The 18,772-nt window shown below is 47.5% G+C and overlaps 1 protein-coding gene across 19 annotated transcripts in view; it reads right to left on the reverse strand.

Moving 5' to 3' along the window:
• KCNMA1 (potassium calcium-activated channel subfamily M alpha 1) overlaps nt 1–18,772 on the reverse strand; it is a 734,101-nt gene that overhangs the window by 401,932 nt on the left and 313,397 nt on the right. Inside the window, exon 3 of one of the 19 annotated variants that reach the window (XR_010412488.1) lies at nt 5,051–5,261. The exons of the other annotated variants lie outside the window; for them this stretch is intronic. The gene's annotated coding sequence lies outside the window, so the exon portion shown is untranslated. The remainder of the gene's footprint in view (nt 1–5,050; nt 5,262–18,772) is intronic. 19 annotated transcript variants of the gene reach the window in all.

Below are 18,772 nucleotides of genomic sequence, written 5' to 3' on the forward strand. Positions count from 1 at the left end.
GCCTGAGACTTCTGTCTCAAAACTGAACGTCACCCACTGGCTAGACCAGAAGAAGGTTGACCAGACAACCGACATGTTGGTTCCATGGAGCTTAGCCATGGGGTCTGTGATTCCTTGGTGCTTTGAGGAAGAATGCTGCATCTTGCTGGCTCCCCTTTTGGGAAGACCAAAGCCCTGCCTTGCAGCAGTGACAATCCTGGGCCTAAAACGGCAGAGAGGATCTTGACAGGCTTATCTCCTCCAGCTCCTTGGGAAGTTTCCTGCTGGTTGTCAGATGGAGATCAAGAAAGTGATTCTCCCAATTACCTCCTTGGCAGACAATTACAGTGGAGCAGTTCCTTTTCCACCTTGAATCAAGCAGTCTCTTGTCCCCAGTCCAACAGCCCCATTCTCCTGGCAGAGCCCAGCCCCAGAAGCGTGGGGCTCCCGAGGACATGGATATGATTTCGTGTGCGGTCAGTGTTTGAGAGGGCCCGGTGGCTCTGGCACACTGAGCTAAGTGGATAATATTCTGACAATCACCAGGCATCTGGAATTCCAGATGGCCTCTCTGCAGGAACACCAGCTACACCTGTAGTTGCATAAGAGAAATGGACAGCCACCACCGGAAGTTACCAAAAACCACTAGGTGCCCGTGTCTGGGACAGAAACGAAGGTCTCAAAGCTGCCCTTTAGCCCCTGTCCCTGCCACCAATCTCCTGAAATGAGTTCTCTTTTAACGAACCATTCAAACTCTTCTAAGCTTGTCCAAAAAAGAGTAAATAATGAAATGATGCAGATGACCCCAAAGGATGAGTATCTGCTTCAATCAAAAAAGACCCATAAAAGAAGGCTTTCTCGAAAGGTCACATGCTAGGGTTCTATGTACTGACATTTTCAGAAAGACAAAATTATAGGGACGGAAAACAGACCAGTGGTTGCCAGGGGTTACAGGTAGAGGACAGAAGTTTTATGGGGTGAAGTGAAGTGAAGGGACAGTCTGTATCCTGACTATGGTGGTGGTTACATGCATCTATGCGTGTGCTAAACTTCAGAGAACTGTACACAAAGGGAAAGAAAGTCCATTTTACTGTACGAAAATTTAAAAACTAAACATGTTTAAAGGGCCCATGAATAGATTTTTCTCCAGAAGATGACTTTTCATTTTTTAAAAATTGGATCATACTAAGAATACTCTTGAGTATCTAATAAGAACTTGAAGTGGGCATAGTTGCAGGGGAGATTAAATAAATAACACATCGGAGTACCCTTAAAATAAAAAGAGCATGGAACACGTAAAGGGAGAGGTAGTGCTGGGAGACAGAAGTCAATCAGGCTTTCCAAGCCCCGCCCCAGACGGGGGTCCGAGCCCCGCCCCTTCTCCTGCCACGCCCACTGCCCTCACAACTCCACTTTCTCCGGCGGTGGGGGAGGAGGGGCACCAGACTGGAGGCCATCCTTTTATGCACTTTAAGTCTAGCATACAATTATTTATGTGCAAGAACCCGTCCTTGGGAGCTGGCTGTTTGCCTTCAACACTGAAAGCAGGGCAAGTTTGTCCTTTAAAACTGGAAGTGCTGGCGCCTGGGTAGCTCAGTTGGTTAAGCAACTGCCTTTGGCTCAGGTCATGATCCTGGAGTCCCAGGATAGAGCCCCGCATCAGGCTCCCTGCTCAGTGGGGAGCCTGCTTCTCCCTCTGACCCTACCCCCTCTCATGCTCAATCTCTCTCATTCTCTCTCAAATAAATAAATAAAATCTTAAAAAAATAAACAAATAAAACTGGAAGTACTAATGTCATGAATGAAGGCTGATGGAATTCTGGTCTTGTGGGAAATTCCACTTTCTGACAGGCTGACAGTATCTCTGAAAAAGAAAAACACAATGACTCCACTTTTGAAGAGCAGGAACCAAAAGACTTAACCAGTACTTTTCAAAGCGAGGAAAATTCTATGTCATCACAAGCTTGACTAAGCCCAGTTCTGTGAAATGATAGGGAAGAGGGTAACTGTTCTGAAATCTGCAGCATATTTTTCTTTGGTGTCTCTTGAGGCTGACAGGGAGTGGCAGTGGAAAGAAGACCAGAACATTCAATATACAGGATGTTCACCAGACACGAAGTGTTCTTTAAAAGGCGCCCTTCACCTACCGTCACATTAGCAACTCAGACAGAAATCTTGGAAAGTGAACACACACATCCCACCCCGCCCTCCTCCCGCACCACAGCTGCCCATGCATTTCTTCCCCATGAATTTAGCCCCAGCCTCCATGGGCTGTTACCTTCCTTTCTGCAATTCAATCAAAGTCACTTCCAGAAATGCCTAATTACAGAGTGCCATCATTGTTACATTAGAGGTTTAAATAAAAGTCCCTGGATTCCAACCTGCTGAGATCTCCAATAATGCAAGGTACTTACAGAGTTTTGATAAAGCACCAGTCGACCCTAACACTGAAATGGGAAAAACTGTTGCAGCTCAAAATTCAACCCTCAGGCAAAACTCTGGGGACGAGGCAGCCAAGGCACCACCTCAGCAAAAAAGAAAGGAAAAGAGGAAAAAAAGAAAAAAGAGAAACATGCACTCCATAAATTACCCGCAGAAATCAGTTTAGGCAGACTACAATTTTATTTTTTAACACAGACAACCTATAGGGAAAAATGCATATAAACCCACAATTACTCCTTTAACAGGACAAAATGTCAAAATGAGGAGATGTAGTGGTAAGTGGCCAACCACACTCTTCCATGGAAGGTAATCAGCAGGAGGAAACCTGAAAATCCACACAGAGCGGCACTGAGCCCTTGGGTGGGAGAAGGGAGAGGGGACATCAGAGCCACCTGCCAGGGTTTGGGGCAAGGAACGGGAAAGATTCGACGTCAGCTGGGGCCTTATCTTGGTTTATTTCACTATTTCATGTTCTCAACTCCACCTCACAGACAAATAAAGGCTCCGATACACTGAATCAATTCTCCTAGGCCACCCAATAGAGGTCATCAAGAATGTGGAATTCGGCTCCAGTTCCTTAGCACCCCGAGGCCATGGATAAATCCAGAGCGCTGGGAAGGGTCCCAAACGTTAGAAATTTTAAAAATTGAATGAAGGAATGAAAGTTTAAAATTGCCTTCAAAGGAATTCCTCAAGCAACATAACCCCACACATATAAAATCGACAGCGGGCTCAGATTAAAGGGATCGTGAAAGAATGTTATTTCCAGAAATCATAATCCTTCTCCCTTCCCCAGGGTTGGGTGGCAGAGAGAGAAGAAACAGCAGGCTCAGAACCTATCGGGGGCCACAGAGCGTGACTGTCAAGTCCAGGCCTCAGACGGAGCTCCTCCCTCTTACATTCTGGCATTTTAACAGGGGTCAACCCCATTAGAATTGACACTGGAACAGGCTCGTGTGGAACGGTGCATTCGTACATCCATTCGATAATTACTTACTGGGGACCTATCACCCGCCAAGGACTGCCAGAGATGCTGGGCATAGAGAAAGGTGCCAGTCATCTGCTTGTCCTCACATCAGTTCCTCACCTCTCCCCTGCTCTGTTCCCGGTTACAGACGCTAAATCCCACAGGCTACGTGATCCTGGCGGCACCCTTGCCTGTGGTCCACTGCTGGGTTCTGCCAGTGGGAGCACTGGGGCCCTGGGGGAGGCTGGTGGGTGAAGGAAGGGAGAAGCTGGGAGGCTGCTCCCCTGTTGCTCCACTCCTCCCTCTCCCTCTCTCAGGTGGTGCCTCTAGCAGTGATGCGAGCTCCTCCATAACACCTCCTCCTCCCTTCGCCTTCGGTCCCTCGCTCTGCCTAACCTCTGGGTTGCCCTGCGGTGGCCTATTTGGCCCCTCCACTCCTCCTTAGCTCATGTCCCCAGTTCCCACGCTGAATTCCCTCTCGTGAAGCCCCTGCTTCCCTGACTGGACTCAGACCCTCACAGGCACTGAAGATGACTAACCAGAGCTCTGCCTTCTTAGAATTTACATTCGAGTGGGGAGAAACCCAAAGGGTAAGAAAACAATCAAACAAATAAATACTAGTTTCTGGTCGTATGAAGGATGATGAGGGAAATCAGCAAAAAGGTGGCAGGAGTGGGGAGGGGGCAGGCTGGTAAGGGTAAGGGAACATCTCCCCCAAGAGTCAAAGCATGCAATTGTACCTGATTATGAAGGCCAGGGGAAGAGAATGAATGCCAGGCAGAGGAAGCAGCAGGGCAAAGTTCAAGAGACAAGAACTACCGTGGTGTGTTTAAGGAGCCACAGGCAGGCCAGTGTGATTGGGGCATGTGAGCAAGTGGTAAGTGAAGAATCTGGACGTGCAGTCAGGGGCCAGATCCTGGCAGTCCTTGGAAGTCATGGTAAGGAGTTTGGAACTCATAATTGATCTGATTTACATTTCAAAAAAAATCACTCTGTCTAATGTATAGGGAGTTTTCCTTTTGTCCACAGAGACAAAAGTTCTTAATCCCCCTCCCCCAATGGCATCCAGGTCCAGGTATATCACCTCACCTTAAAGAGCTAAGGGAGAACTAACCATCCCCCTAATCAACTTGCTCAAAGATGGACAGAGGGGGCCACCACAGCCCCTGAAGCATGCTTGTGGGGAGACAGCTGGGTTCCCTTGATAACAGTTCTATCATGTTCTGCAGCTAAAGGAGAAGAGAAATAACCGCTCATGTGCATGACAGCTCCAACACTCAAAGGCCTTGGCGGGCCCCTCCCCAACCATTCTGGAAGGTTCGTGCTGGAAAGTCCAAAGCACACTGGCATAGCCTGGCATTCCGAGGCGGTCCACTGGGCTATCCAGACTTTTATTTCAGGACTCTGGGCATCAGAATGTCCAACCTACGCCCTTGGACTACCAAGAAAGCTGCAAGGATCACGCTTTGCTTCCCGGTTATTTCTCTACTACATCAGCTGGTCCTTTTCTCATTTCCTCAAAGTGACAAACGTATGCTGCCAAGCAAGGCTGAGGGAAAGGAGAAAATAGACATGCACTCCCCATCGTGCATTCGTCTCCCAAATGCTACTAATCTGGCATTTAGGTTATTTGCTCCTTTAATCAGAAAGCCCTTAAGATACCTCTGCCAGGTTTCTGTACACAGTTTTTTCCTCCAATGAAGCATCAGATCTCTTTCACAAACAATAGCTGTCACATCCAAGCACTCTGGGCCCAGCCAGCACGACCGAAAATCTCTGGCAAGTGCAGAGCAACTTTCAGGCCCGTCCGTCCAGAACAGCCTGCCACCGCGGTGGTCAGGTCGAAGTCTCGACAATGTCTGCCTCCAGGAACCTGGGGAGACAAAAGGAGTCCATAGTTTTCAAGGAGACACTGTGTTGAGTCTCCAGCATTCGACACGGGATTTTGGAATGGGATGCTTCAAAAATCGCCTTTTGAGTGAGTATGTCTGTCCTGATTGCGACTCTGGGTCCAGGTGTGTGGCAGTTCACTCAGAAGAGGGGACTTGTAATCCTGGCCTTAACCTAAGCGCTGTGAAGTGTGCAAGACTGTTGACTCTCAGATCTGTACCTCTGAAACAAATAATGCAGTATATGTTAAGAAAAAAAGAAGAAGAAGAAGAAGAAGAAGAAGGAGGAGGAGGAGGAGGAGGAGGAGGAGGAGGAGGAGAAGAAGGAGAAGAAGGAGAAGAAGGTAGCAGGAGGGGAAGAATGAAGGGGGGGAAATCGGAGGGGTAGACGAACCATGAGAGACGATGGACTCTGAAAAACAAACTGAGGGTTGCTGGAGTGGGGGGTGGGATGGGAGGGATGGGATGACTGGGTGATAGACACTGGGGAGGGTATGTGCTCTGGTAAGCGCTGCGAATTGTGCAAGACTGTTGAATCTCAGATCTGTACCTCTGAAACAAATAATGCAATAGATGTTAAGAAAAAAAAAAGAAGAAGAAGAAGAAGGTAGCGGGAGGGGAAGAATGAAGCGGGGGAAATCGGAGGGGTAGACAACCATGAGAGATGATGGACTCTGAAAAACAAACTGAGGGTTCTAGAGGGGAGGGGGGTGGGAGGATGGGTTAGCCTGGTGGTGGGTATTGAGGAGGGCACATTCTGCATGGAGCACTGGGTGTTATGCACAAACAATGAATCATGGAACACTTCATCTAGAACTAATGATGTAATGTATGGGGATTAACATAAGAATAAAATTTAAAAAAATTAAAAAAATAAAAAAATAAAAATCCTGGCCTTAACCCCCTCTTAGTGACGGCAGATGGGGTCAGAGACAGGGCTCTGAGGAGGTGCTCGGGGGACGGCAGAGCCCCGCGGAGTGTGACATCTGGCCACACCCAGACACCACAGTGTCTATTCTTCTTGGAAAGCAATGGAGTAATAACTGTCAAGGTTTAAGGAGCACATAGCCTGAGACCTGGCAATGCCACTAACAGGAGCTTACCCTGTAGATACGCTAGTACACGTGTGCGAAGCCAAATGCAAGAAGGCATTTGCTATTGCATCATTTGCTTCAGCAAAAGATTAGTAACGATGAGAAATTCTGAATAAGGGGCTGGTGACATATATTCTGAGACGTCAGTGCAATGGAACACTATGTCGCTGTTAAAAAGGATACCTAGGGGATGCCTGGGTGGCTCAGTCGTTAAGCATCTGCCTTCAGCTCAGGTCACGATCCCAGGGTCCTGGGATCAAGCCCCGCATCGGGCTCCCTGCTCTGCGGGAAGCCTGCTTCTCCCTCTCCCACTCCCCCTGCTTGTGTTCCTGCTCTCGCTCTCTTTCTCTCTATCAAATAAATAAATAAAATCTTTAAAACAAATAAAATAAAAAGGGTACCTACACAAATCTTGATATGAACAGATCACTAAGAAATAGTTTCAAAAAATGGAAGAGTTATATATATATATATACACATGTATGTGTGCATATATGCCTGTCTATGCGTGGATTCCCATTGGAAGGATACACTAGAAATTGCTAATGAACATAATTTTCACCTCTCGGCAGGGGAAACAAAGCATTAGAAACCAAGGGTAAGTAACATTTTAAATTATATCTGTTTCTGTACAGTTTCTTTCTTTTCTTTTTTCCTTTTCTTTTTTTTACAAGTGCATATTTTCTCTCTTAAAAATAATGTTTTAAATGAGCAAATGTGATGCTCCCTGAAGCTTGGAGAAATAAAACAGAGAAATCACTGATTGGAAGTTGAGGTAGACAGAATCATGGCTCCCCAAAGAGGACCATATCTTTATCCCCAGAACCTGTGGACGTTACCTTACATGGCAAGAGAGATGTTGCTGATGTTACTTAAGGACCTTGAGATGGGGAGATTATCCTGGATTATCCAGGTGGGTCCTAAATGTAATGACAGGGTCCTCACTAGAGAGAAGCAAGAGGGTCAGAGTCAGAGAATGAGATGTCACAATAGAAGCAGAGGTCAGAGTGATGTGGGGAAGAGGCCAGGAGTCAAGAAATACAGGGGCTTCCAGAAGGACAAAAAGGCAAGGACATGGATTCTCCCCTGGAGCTCCCGTCCTGCCGACACCTCATCTTTAGCCCAGTGGGTTTCAGACTTGTAACCTCCAGAACAGTGAGATCATGTGTTTATGTTGTTTAAAGCCACTGAGTCTGTGGTCAATTGTTAAAGCTGCAATCAGACACGAAGACAGGAGGAAACTTTTAAAACAGTCTAATTCATGTTTCAGAAGGGGGACACTCAGACAGGTTTGCCCCAAACTGTGGCTCGTCAGCCACAGTTGAATGAAACTCCTGCCGGAGACACACAGGTTTTCCATAACACTGTCCGTTACAATAACGTCTGATGAATGACCAACTTCTCCGTTCGTTGGTCAGATAGCAACAGAGTCACCATCCCAGCCCCACACTGGGGTGAACTCAGCATCCATCTGGCCTCTCTGCTACTCTCTGGACAGAATGGCATCTCTCCTCTAGCATGTGTCAATCCCATTTGTTCAAGCATGTGACATGGCAACAGGAAGGGAACAGATGAGAGGCCCTACCTGCCAACCTGCTTAATGGGAACTATAAAACCTAAGAGAGGGTCTAGGGGGCTGATATGGAGAGGGGCAAAGCTCTTTCTGGGGCTTCAGAAAAGTCCCACTGTGAGCCTGATCTTCCCTCTGCCTTTGAACCATTCACCTGATGGCACCCAAGACACCTGAGGAGGACGCAGACTTGTCTCCTTGCTCCAGAAGGTAAGACCACCCTCCATGGTGAAGACTGAGGACCCAATCCCCATGAAGAAGGCTCTGGTGGGATACAGAACAACCTGTGAGGGGTGAGGTTTATAATCAGAGCCTTCCCCTGGCTTCGGGAGAAGTGCAAAACCAAGAGAGCACCACTGTCTCTCGTCCAAAGGCGAGAGCCAAACCAGGCGGCCCCATGACACCCAACATTATGCCATGTGGAGCCCAAACCAGTGGTCTTGACTCACATTTCATCTACAGGATGTTGTTCCCAAAAATCCTTAAGTATCTTAAACAAGAGGTTATGAAAGAGCTAAAGACGGAGTCGCAAGAACCTCAATGGAACCTTGACAGCTGCTTCCCTTTGCTCGGGGAATACAGGCCTTTAGCAGCCTCTTTCATTTAAGTGACAGCTTCGTTCTAGCTCCCTGGTTGTCACGCATGGGCACGGTGTTGCTCTGGTGATTTATAACCCGTTGAATCATCATCTCATTAAGTCAAAGGAGATTAGTATGTGAACCCATTTTGTAAACCGTAAGGCGCTATACACATGTCGGGTGGCAAGACCAGTAAAGCCCTAAATACACACATAATTAATTTGGCTGTGCTCTAAGACAGATGGTACAAAAGAGCCTCTACCTAGGAGAGGAAGGGGAGAGAAAAAATAAAACACATTTCCTTTTGCAGCCAGGTTATATCTGCTCTCTCATGCCTCAGCCTCTTCATTCCCAAGATCTGTACATCACAGGAGGGGAGAGAGGAAGATGCACTGCATTCCCTGGATAATTTCTCCTGCCTGGATTCCAAGAGGAAAACCCAAATGAAGAGATCTGTGCATTAAACAGCCTCCAAATGAGTGTACACAGTGGTCCCCGTAGTGACACCAAACAGTGCTGATAACCCTCAGGGCAGCAACTGGTATCCATCCCAAAGGCCTTCGGCTCACCATTTCCTCCCAAGGCAGGCCCTTGGTGAAATTGTCAAGAAACAACCTCTACTCGAATATCCAAACCAGTGTCATGAATTGAATCACAAGGATTCAACAATAATTGTAACCTAGCGTGCTCTGCCGAGCCAGAGAAAGCCTGTCAACAAGAACGGGTGGCCATAAATGTCCCTCAAAGAGTCAGGGGGAAGGGGTTTATTTGAGGGGCAACGAGAACCATCAGAAATAGCCAAGGAGCTTATTAGAAATGGATGCTTGGGCTCCATGGCCAACCTACCATAATGGAAAAGAGGGTGTACTCTAGTGAAACAAAACCCCCAGATGATTCCACTACCCTCCTCAGTTTATCCCCTACATGGACAGGATGACCTCCCAAAGATCCCCTAAGTTAAGGCTCCTGGTCACTCCCTGCCTGACAGCCAGCAAGTCCAGAAAAGAATGGCCCTCAGCACCTAGTGGTGTTCTTCCCAGCACCAGTGGAGTGATGGTCACCAACCCCACAACCTGACTGGGCTCCCACGGCGTGCGGGGCAGGGAGAAGAGCATAGGAGGTCTTCACTGCGGACAGCCAGGGCAGGGGCTGACCTGCACAGAGAGAATCCCGGACACCCACCCTACAGGCACCCAAGGAATCTGTACCCAAGTGTCAGACGGGCCCCTCTGGCTATGGAATTCCGAGTCAATCTTTGGAACAACTGGTTCCCTGGCCACCATTTGCCCACACATAGATGTTCACCAGCGCTGGCTCTATGAGTGTGCCATCTTACTGCACGGGGTGCCTGGCGCTTTCTGAACATCCATTTGCAGAGCCAGCAGACTATTAATTTAGACTGCGTGCTGAAATGGAGGTGGCTTTTGGAATATGATAGGGTGGGAGAGATAGAGCCCTAACACCGGCCACCCCACCCCAGCTGACGTTCTGCTGCTGCCCGGGCACACCCCTCTTCAAAACAACCAGCATTCCAACGCCAGCTACGTGCTGCCCGTACTTATTAAACCTTTCCTCCCATCTCCGAGTCTCCCCATGGAACAATCCTGTAAGGCTTGCAGTGAGGGTCCTAAGGAGGCTGCTGCCCTGGCAGCCCAAACGAGCAGTAGAAAAGACCTCCTTCACCAGGCCAGCATCTGGATTTCCCATCTGCGGGACCCTGGCCCTCCTCCAGTGAGCCGCAAAACGTTATTCCTGTTCCGGGTCCAAATGGATGCTTTCTGAGAAGTCGCTGCAGCCCATCGGGCTTTGGAAGGTGGCTGAAGTTGTTTCTGTACTTTCCATTACCCGGGGTGTTCTGGAATGCAGCGGCTGCGAGGTGCAGCCTGCCTTCCCGTCAAGGAGCCTGAGAAAAGGAAAAACAGGGGAGGAGAAACCTGCACAAGCCAGGCTGGGTTCAGGAAGTCAGAACGGTAGCTCTCTGTGGTTCCTGGTCCGCCCACCCTCCCCTCTCCCATTTCCAGCATGCACGGTGGAGCAAACTGCCGTGGAAAACAGAGACTTTTGTTCTAGAAGGATAGCATCAGAGGCCCCAGACCTAGAGGGAGCTCAAATTCCTTCTCCCCAGTCCTCTGCCCCCACGTAGGTCCATTACAGTGGTTCTCTATGAAGCCATGCATGGGAGGTCACAGAACCGCCAGGAAGTGGTGGGAAGGCCTGCTCACTGCTCAGTGATCTCTCCTCGGCCCCGTCACCTTGGTTCCTGCCCCTTGGGCAGGGCTCCACCAGCTCACGCAGAGCCCCTGTAGAATTAGAAGGAGCAATCCCTTGTGTTAAGAGCCTGGTGAGAGACTCAAGTGGGATTTCGTCCTCACTCATTCCCTCAGCCAGACGCCTTGTGCAGGACACAACAGAAGTAACTGTACAGGATGCCCCTGTTCTTGGAGGATTCCGGGCCCTGCTGATGGGAAAACCACATCCCTGAGAAAGGGCAGCCTTGGTTCTCACGACATTTTCTGGACTACCTCTGAAAACCAAACCTCAAATTCCAGTTCTTTTGCTGGCCAGCTCTGTGGCATTGGACAGATCATTCAACTTCTCCATGCCTTCAGTCCCTCCCCTATAAAACGGGGACAATGATAGCACCAGTTTGGTAAGGTTTTTGTGGGGATTAAATGAGCACATCTATGTAAAGCTCCGTATCATTATGTTATTAGATCAATTCCAAGAGTCACATTTTCCAACATACGATTGTAAAGTTAAAAGATATCTTATAATCAATGCATATTTTAATACATAGTTAATATAGAGTTTTTTCCTGTCCCTGTTTTCCAAAAAAGCAGTTATTAAATCAGTGATGCATCTTACTAATCAATGTATTTTGAAGTCAAGAAAATACAATTTTTGCATTACCATTTCATGCCTATAAACAAACGCAATGTTCACGACTCCCTTCTTCTCAGAGAATTTTGCAGCTTAGTCTCCACAAACACCTCTGGGGATGTAGGTACCATTCAAGCTAGCATCTCCTTCCTTCCACAGCATCTCTGACCCCTGCCTGTGCTCTCAAACCCAAACTGCAAGGAGCTCTTGGAGGACTAGTGCTTCTCAGCCCTGACTGCTTCCTGGGATCCTAGGGAGCTGGGCCACCCTGGAGATTCTGATTTAATTAGTGGAAGTGGGGCCTGGGCATCGGGATTTTTGAAAGCTCCCCAGAGGATTATAATGTGCCACCAGGATTGAGAGCTATGGCCCCAGTGAGTCTCGTCCCATTCTCCTGTCTGAAATCCCCTCCAGCCCAGCAGCTACCAAGTAGCTGGCAGCCTCCTCTTAAATTCCAGGAGAATCTCAGCCCTCACTAACTCAGGTCGAAGAACACCATAAAAAAGGAGAGGTTCTTCCTCAGGCAGAGCCTTTGTTATCTTGGGATGGGGTTAAGACCTGGAAGGCAATTTTAAGCTGGGAAATAAGGAAACCTCCCTTAATGTGATTCCCCTTCATCCTAGCCAGCTAAGCTCAGATACCCAGATAGTAACCTCTTTTGAATTTTATAGAAATCTTTTGACTTACAAATGATCTAATTTTCGAAATTCACCATGCTGAGAATGAGAAGTAACTTCTACGCTGGCTTGATTCCTTAAGAAATGGCAAATGGTGAGAGTAAGTGTCGGAAGCAAATTTCTTCTAGCAACGTTAAGTAGATCTGTTTCTAGGTAAACTAAATCCACCTTTGAGGGATTTTCCCCCCTTCCTTTTTCTCTTGCAACCATGCACCAAGTTTTCTCTTTCTTGCAGACCTTGATCGCCCTTCATCTCTACTTTCGGAGCCATAGTCCACCAGATTATGCACATTATTCATTTCGCCAACCACAAAGATGCTGCCCCTCTTTGGAGAATTAGTGTCAGTTAGTTTCAACTCAACTTTAATTGACCCCCCTAGAGGGGTGTGCATACATTTCCATGTGTACTCAGCATTGGGAGCTATCTGATTAGGTGCTAAATGTTTAATTTTCTGAGAAATTGGCAAAAGTTACATTAAGCATGCAAGATGCTTTTAAATCAAAATAATGGGAACATCTCACAAAGACTTGGATATTTTCAACCCATCTGAAAGCAGAGTCCCAGTGAACCTGGAAGCATGGTGGTGAAACAAAGCCAGTTAAAGCCAAGCAGGGTAGCCTCTAGTCCCGGGCTCCAGGTTCTGGGGGCAGAGTCTCAACCATCCACGTGGAGAAGAGCCACTGAATTTGGAGGGCGCACTGGGTGCCAGAAATCAGGTTGGGTCCTTTATGTGTACCGTCTCATCTGCCTCACTGGGAGGCAAGGATTAAATACAGGCTCCCACAAGGTCACAGTGATAAGAAACAGCAGACCTGGGATTCAGCCTCGGTCCCTCTGACCTTCAAGCCTCCTCCCACCAAAAGGCAGAGTAACTTGCTCCCAGCCCATGGACCCAGACCTGGGGAACAGGGTGTACTTCTCTGAATTCCAGAAGCTCTTGGCTGAGAATTCTGTTTTTTGCATCCCTGTATTGCTCCCCCTTGAACACTTAGCTAATGCTGCCCTATGAGCAATCCTGGGTTCAAATCCCCATCCCTCCACTTACAAGCTGTGCAGCCTTGTCCAACCTTTCTGGCCCCAGTTTCTTCATCTTTGAGATGAAAATAATAATACCTACCTGTCTCTCACAGCTCCACTGTCTGCCCTTTCAAGTGTGTGTGTCTTATAAACACCTTCAGGGCAAGTCTTGTCTTTCTTTCATCCCCTTAGGCCTAGCTCACTGTAAGTACTTAATGATCATTATCTCATAATGGATTTTGAAGCCTACTAAGGGCATTTTTATAACTGAAGGAACTTCTGGCAAACTAGTACTACTTACCCCAGCCACCCACTTGCAGAAAAATCCTTAAGTGATGTAAGTGATGTAAAAATCCACTCCATTCCAGAAAAATCCATAAGTGATGTAAGTAAGCTAAATGCAGTATTGCTTCTTGGCCTCCACAATGGTGCAGTGTGGACGCAAGGTAGCACACTCCCTCCTGTGCTATGCTCCACCCTTGCCACTAAGTGTGGCCTGCAGACCAGGGGCAACAACACCCCCTGTGAGCTGGCTAGAAATGCCAGATTTTGGGCCCCAACCTATGGAATCCAAATAGCTGGGACCGAGGCACTGAAGCTATTTGAACAAGATTACTAGATAATTTTTATAAGACTCACGAAGCTGTAGACCACTAGCTCGACACCCTGCCTGCACACTGGAATCATCCAGGAGAGACTTTTAAAATACTAAGGAGCAGGTCCCAACCCTAGAGATTCTGATTTAATTGATGGGGGTTAGGCAGGCACTGGGATTTTAAAAGTTTCCCTGAGTGTTCTAGTATGCACAGATAGAGACTTTTCTCACCAGCCCTCTTTGGTCCTCACTGCCGCATCAATAGGTCTCAATTGTATTCCTTTATATCTCAGTCGCATTCAAATCTATGTGGTCCTAGCAATATACACAGTTCTGGCTTTAGATCTTCAAAGACAAGATGTATAGCCTTGGGCAATATGAATTTTAGCAAACACTTCTGTAGGACCTACTATGTTCCAAGAACTGTTTTAAGTATATGTTAACCCAAGGATTTTAGCTATTAACAACCCTACCATATAAGTATTAATATTGTCCACATTTTATATGTGAAAAAACTAAGAAACAAAAAGGCCAAGTAACTTGTCCAATTTAGCGAATTCCAGACATTGAGCCCATGAGCTTTGCTCCAAAGTCTGTGCATTAAAGTATACTGTTTGTCTTTATCAGCAATAAAATGGAAGGTTACAACTCATTTCCAGCCCTGTCTGTTGACTTTAAAACAGGAACAGCCCTTTCATATTTAATTAATTTCATATTTAATTAATTCTTTTCTTCTATATCAGAAATAAGACTGGCAATTTGACAGATATATTCATGCCTTGACCCAAAGGAGTAACAAACATGGACATTTCAGGCCAATGCTAAGGAATCAACAGAACATGTTGATGTTCCGCGGGACCATGATGGGTTCCTCAAACCACACCCCAGCTGCCCAGTTTTCCTGCTCATGGAGCTGGTCCACCTTACCTTCCAGAAATATATGAAAGGAAAAATGATAGAGGGGAAAATGGAAAAGAGAGAAAATGAGGCCACACTCTTCACCCTGTAGGCATCTTCTTCAATTGGGAAAGTCTTTGAGAATGACTGAATGCTCTTAGCAAGGGATGAGGAAAAGAATATTATCTTGTGCTTAGTAATAGCCAATAAGCATGTCTTAGAGACTCTGCGGTTTCCAGAGATGATCCCACTGAAGTTCCCATCCACCAGGAGTCACAGCTCCTGCCTTCATCTCCACAGGAGAGGGACCCTGATACTGAGGGTCTCCACCCATGGTACCCACAACCTCTCTGCCCTGGTCCTTCAGATGTCCAGAGTAAGTCCCTGAGGCCAGGAGCAGGGAGCTCTGACAGCCAAATGGAAGAGGACTCTCTTCTTATTTGCTTGGTTCCGGAGAATGGGCCTTCCAGACAGGGCCAACATGTGCTATGATAGTGAAATGATATACGGAGAGCATTTGAGGGTGAATGGTCAAAGAAATGTTTGCTTTTGTGTTATATCACCCAGAAGTGAGTCACTGGTTGCCAGCTGCCTGATTTTGACCCTTTCTGGCCCCTGAGTAACAGTACTTACATCCAGTGCAGCCCTCGGCAACCATTATTATGTGCCCAAAGGGCAGGATGGACTTCAGCTACTTAAAGATGTTACTCCTGCCCTTCTAGCTCTAAAATATATGGTGGGATTGTTTCCAAAAACACCAATTTACGTCCGTCCTCCCTGTGGGTTGCTCATATCTACCAGGTGGTCTCAATGAGGGGATTTCTGCAGACGGGAAAACAAATGACTTGATGACAAAAGTTCTTCTTTTGGGTCATACAGTGGAGTTCATGGAAGAGATGAGTGCTAGGGAGAGGCACCAAAGGAGAAAGGAAGAGATTTTTCTCCAGACTAAAGAGAAGTATTAGGTAGGGCTTACAAGCAAGAGATTCACATTGTCCCAGTGGCAGTAAGAGGGCAAGATCTTGGAGGGAGTGGCTGTGTGACCTGGGGAGGATGTACCAGCCGTGTAGGTTATCTCCCTGCCCAGGGACTCCCATGCTCTGTGTGCAGCACGGGATGCAGCAAAGCCCCAAACCCGAATGGACGTGGATGATGTCACATAGCAAGCATCTCAGCAGGGACCGGGTGCACACATCGTTGAGTGGCCAGAAACCCATGGCTGGGCTGTTTCTCAGACTCAACAGTTATGCACAACCTGGAGTAGGAGGAAATCCCCCATACAGACACATGGAGTGAGATTTCAGTTCATGAGACCATGAAAGAAATGAAGACGACATTGTTTGCACATCCGAGTTTGTGAACTGAGCCACCTACTTCAAGCGCTTTGGCTGTGGATTAACCCACCACCTGAGTCTCCATCCAAATATCCTTCCTCCTCAAAAAGCCCACCCATTTGTCTTTCCATCCTCAAGGTCCAGCCACAGCACCATAATTACCACAAAATCCTCCCTTATCCCCACCTCTCAAGGCCCTCTCCTCTCACCTCTGCCTGTGCCTCTCAAGTCATCAATTACATTCCACCTCGTGGAAACAGTGGCATTTTCCCTGTGACTTAGAGTCATGTCATCAACTAGAGAGCACACTCCCCGCAGGCAGAGTTCAGCCATTTTATCTCCCCCTCTGCCTAGCAGAGGGCTGGCCCTACAAGAGACACCCACTAAGCTCTGGGTTGACAGGAAGAAGAGATCATGGTTCAAAGCACAGAGCCCAAACCTGAACTCAGTAGGTGTTCTTTGGAAGGCGAGCTGGGGCAGGGTGGCTGTGGCAGTCATGTCCCTTTCCCCAGGAAGAGCTGGGCTCTCAAGGACCCTTGAGCCTGGGAGCATTGCTGCAGCTCCTAGGCAGCACTGGGGACTGTCCTCGCCTTCTTCTCTAACTTAAACCACAGGCAGACCTCATCTGCATACCACCAGGCTGAGGGCCAAGTGCAATTCTCCCAGTAAATATTCAAAGCACCTCTCAGAGACAAATCCAACCGACACCACCCTATAAGACCTGCCCATCCATCCCTTCCCCCTCTGTAGTGCCAACCTTCTGCCTGATACAAAGACCAGGGGCACCTAATTCGGTCTCCAAAAAAACCTCCAGGATAGAACACGTGCAGGCAGAGAAAAAGAACTTCAAAAAAGACCTGGTAAAGGCAGAGATGGACTCACCTCCACATCAGCTTTCTGAGGGACACGTCAAATGACTGCCCCGAACACGGAGGGCAGCCCTCCCCTTGGAGGGCACAGCAGTGGGTCAGGCTCTGAGGAAGCAGGTAAATCAAACCACAGGCACCTAGCGCTGTCCAGGCAAGGCCTCCTCCTCTCTCTCTCATTCTCTCATGGGTCTATCAGGGCCCGACTCATAGGAGTAAATCTCTGAAACACTCAGCACAAGAACAGTCAACACCGTTTAAGTCCATGACATACTTTGCAGACATCTGTGTTGGTAAAATGATGATGGTCAACAAGCACAACAGGCCTGCTCATGAACTATGTCATCACACCCCACAAGGAGCCCAGGGTTCAGAGCAAGTGGGGAGACAGGAGGCAAGGACCGCATCTGCCTTCCTCATGACGCACCATCAGGCTTGCCCCGCGTCAGCACTTTATAGACATTCAATAAATACCAGCAGAAAAAATAAACATTCCCAATTTAGAAACGAGGAAATTTTACCTCTCTAAGCTTAAATGGGTTGCTCAAGGTCACAGAGCACACGTTTTCTAATTGAAACTTGAATTCTGGTCCTTCATCTCCCATTTTACTCCCAGCCCCATGGAGTCACATCTCGGAGCATGAGGAGGACACTAAGGTGACATTAATTAGCACACCCTGTACTGGTCACGTGCAGGCCCTACAGGTACTTTTCTCATGTAACTCATGTAATCCCCACAATGACCCTAGAACAGAGATCCTAGCATGCCCCCCATTTGCAGATGAGGAAAAGGAGCCTGGTGAGTTTGAGTAACTCAGCCATGGTCACTAGGCAAGGAAGAGGCAGAGGCCATACTACTGAGAGGTAACCAAGTAGTGGCTATACACACAGATACTGCATCAGGCTGAATGGATTCAAATCCCAACAGAGTCTTGATTTAGGATCCTGGACTCATTCCTCTATTCCACTCTGTTCTCCTCTTACCATAGGCCACCGTGGTCCAAGACACTGAGGAGGAAGGCTCCTGGGGTGTCTGCTGCTCAGGGAGCCAACATCAGATGTGATGTTAGGGCTATGGACACGTGCGGTAAAATGCAGATGGCTGAACCCCATCCCCAGGGTTTCTGAGTTGGGGGCCTGGAGTGGAGACTGAGAATCTGCATTTCTAACAAGTTCCCATGTGATGCTTGCCCACAGACCATATTTTGAGTAGCACCACCACCAAAATCATTTGAGGCAAACCTCTCATTTCACTAGTGCAGAGTCTGGGACCAGAAAGGCTGACTAATTTGCCCAGGGTCACCCAGCATGTCAGTGACAGAGTTGGAACCAAGTGTCCTGAATCTTAGTTTTCACTTTGCTCCCCCTAAACCAGGCTTACATTAAAACAGCAATTAAAATAATCATTTTATTATTTTGAGTACAATTCATTTTGAGTACCAAGCGCTTTTTCTCTTTCACATCCTTTGTCTTTAGAATCACCCTTTCAGGCTAAGGGCAGTAGTCATGACTTATAGAGGAAGAAAGGAAGGGTCAAAAAATTAACAACAACAATAACAAAAATTGGCTCAAGATTACAAGCTAAGGGGTAGAACTAGCGTCCACCAAGTTTTGTCCCATCCCATCTGCTCCTTCTTAGGCCTCCTCAAGCTCTAAGAAGGGAAGCTCTCTCTGCCAAGAGTAGAACGCAAAATTCCACATAGTCACTTAGCTTACAAGATGGAGGGGCCTAGAGACCAGGGTAAAATTAAGGTAATAAAACAGTAAACAGAGATTTGTAAAAACATTTAAAAAATCATATCCAGGAAGAGCTAGAGGCAAGCCTCCTGAGTCTCTAACCACTCAAAGACTGTTTATCCTTCTCTTTCCAAAATCTTTCAGGGGTTGAAGGCCTAGATCCACATGTCTGACACCACAGCCCAGTAAATTCTGTCCCCAAGAGTCCTGGCTCTCCACAAACAAAATTAATAGCCTGCAAACTCTAAA

This window comes from Mirounga angustirostris, unplaced genomic scaffold, assembly GCF_029215605.1.
Source record: "Mirounga angustirostris isolate CCGP_5_RB_7025 unplaced genomic scaffold, mMirAng1.0.hap1 SCAF_6, whole genome shotgun sequence".
Classification (NCBI taxonomy): Eukaryota; Metazoa; Chordata; class Mammalia; order Carnivora; family Phocidae; genus Mirounga; species Mirounga angustirostris.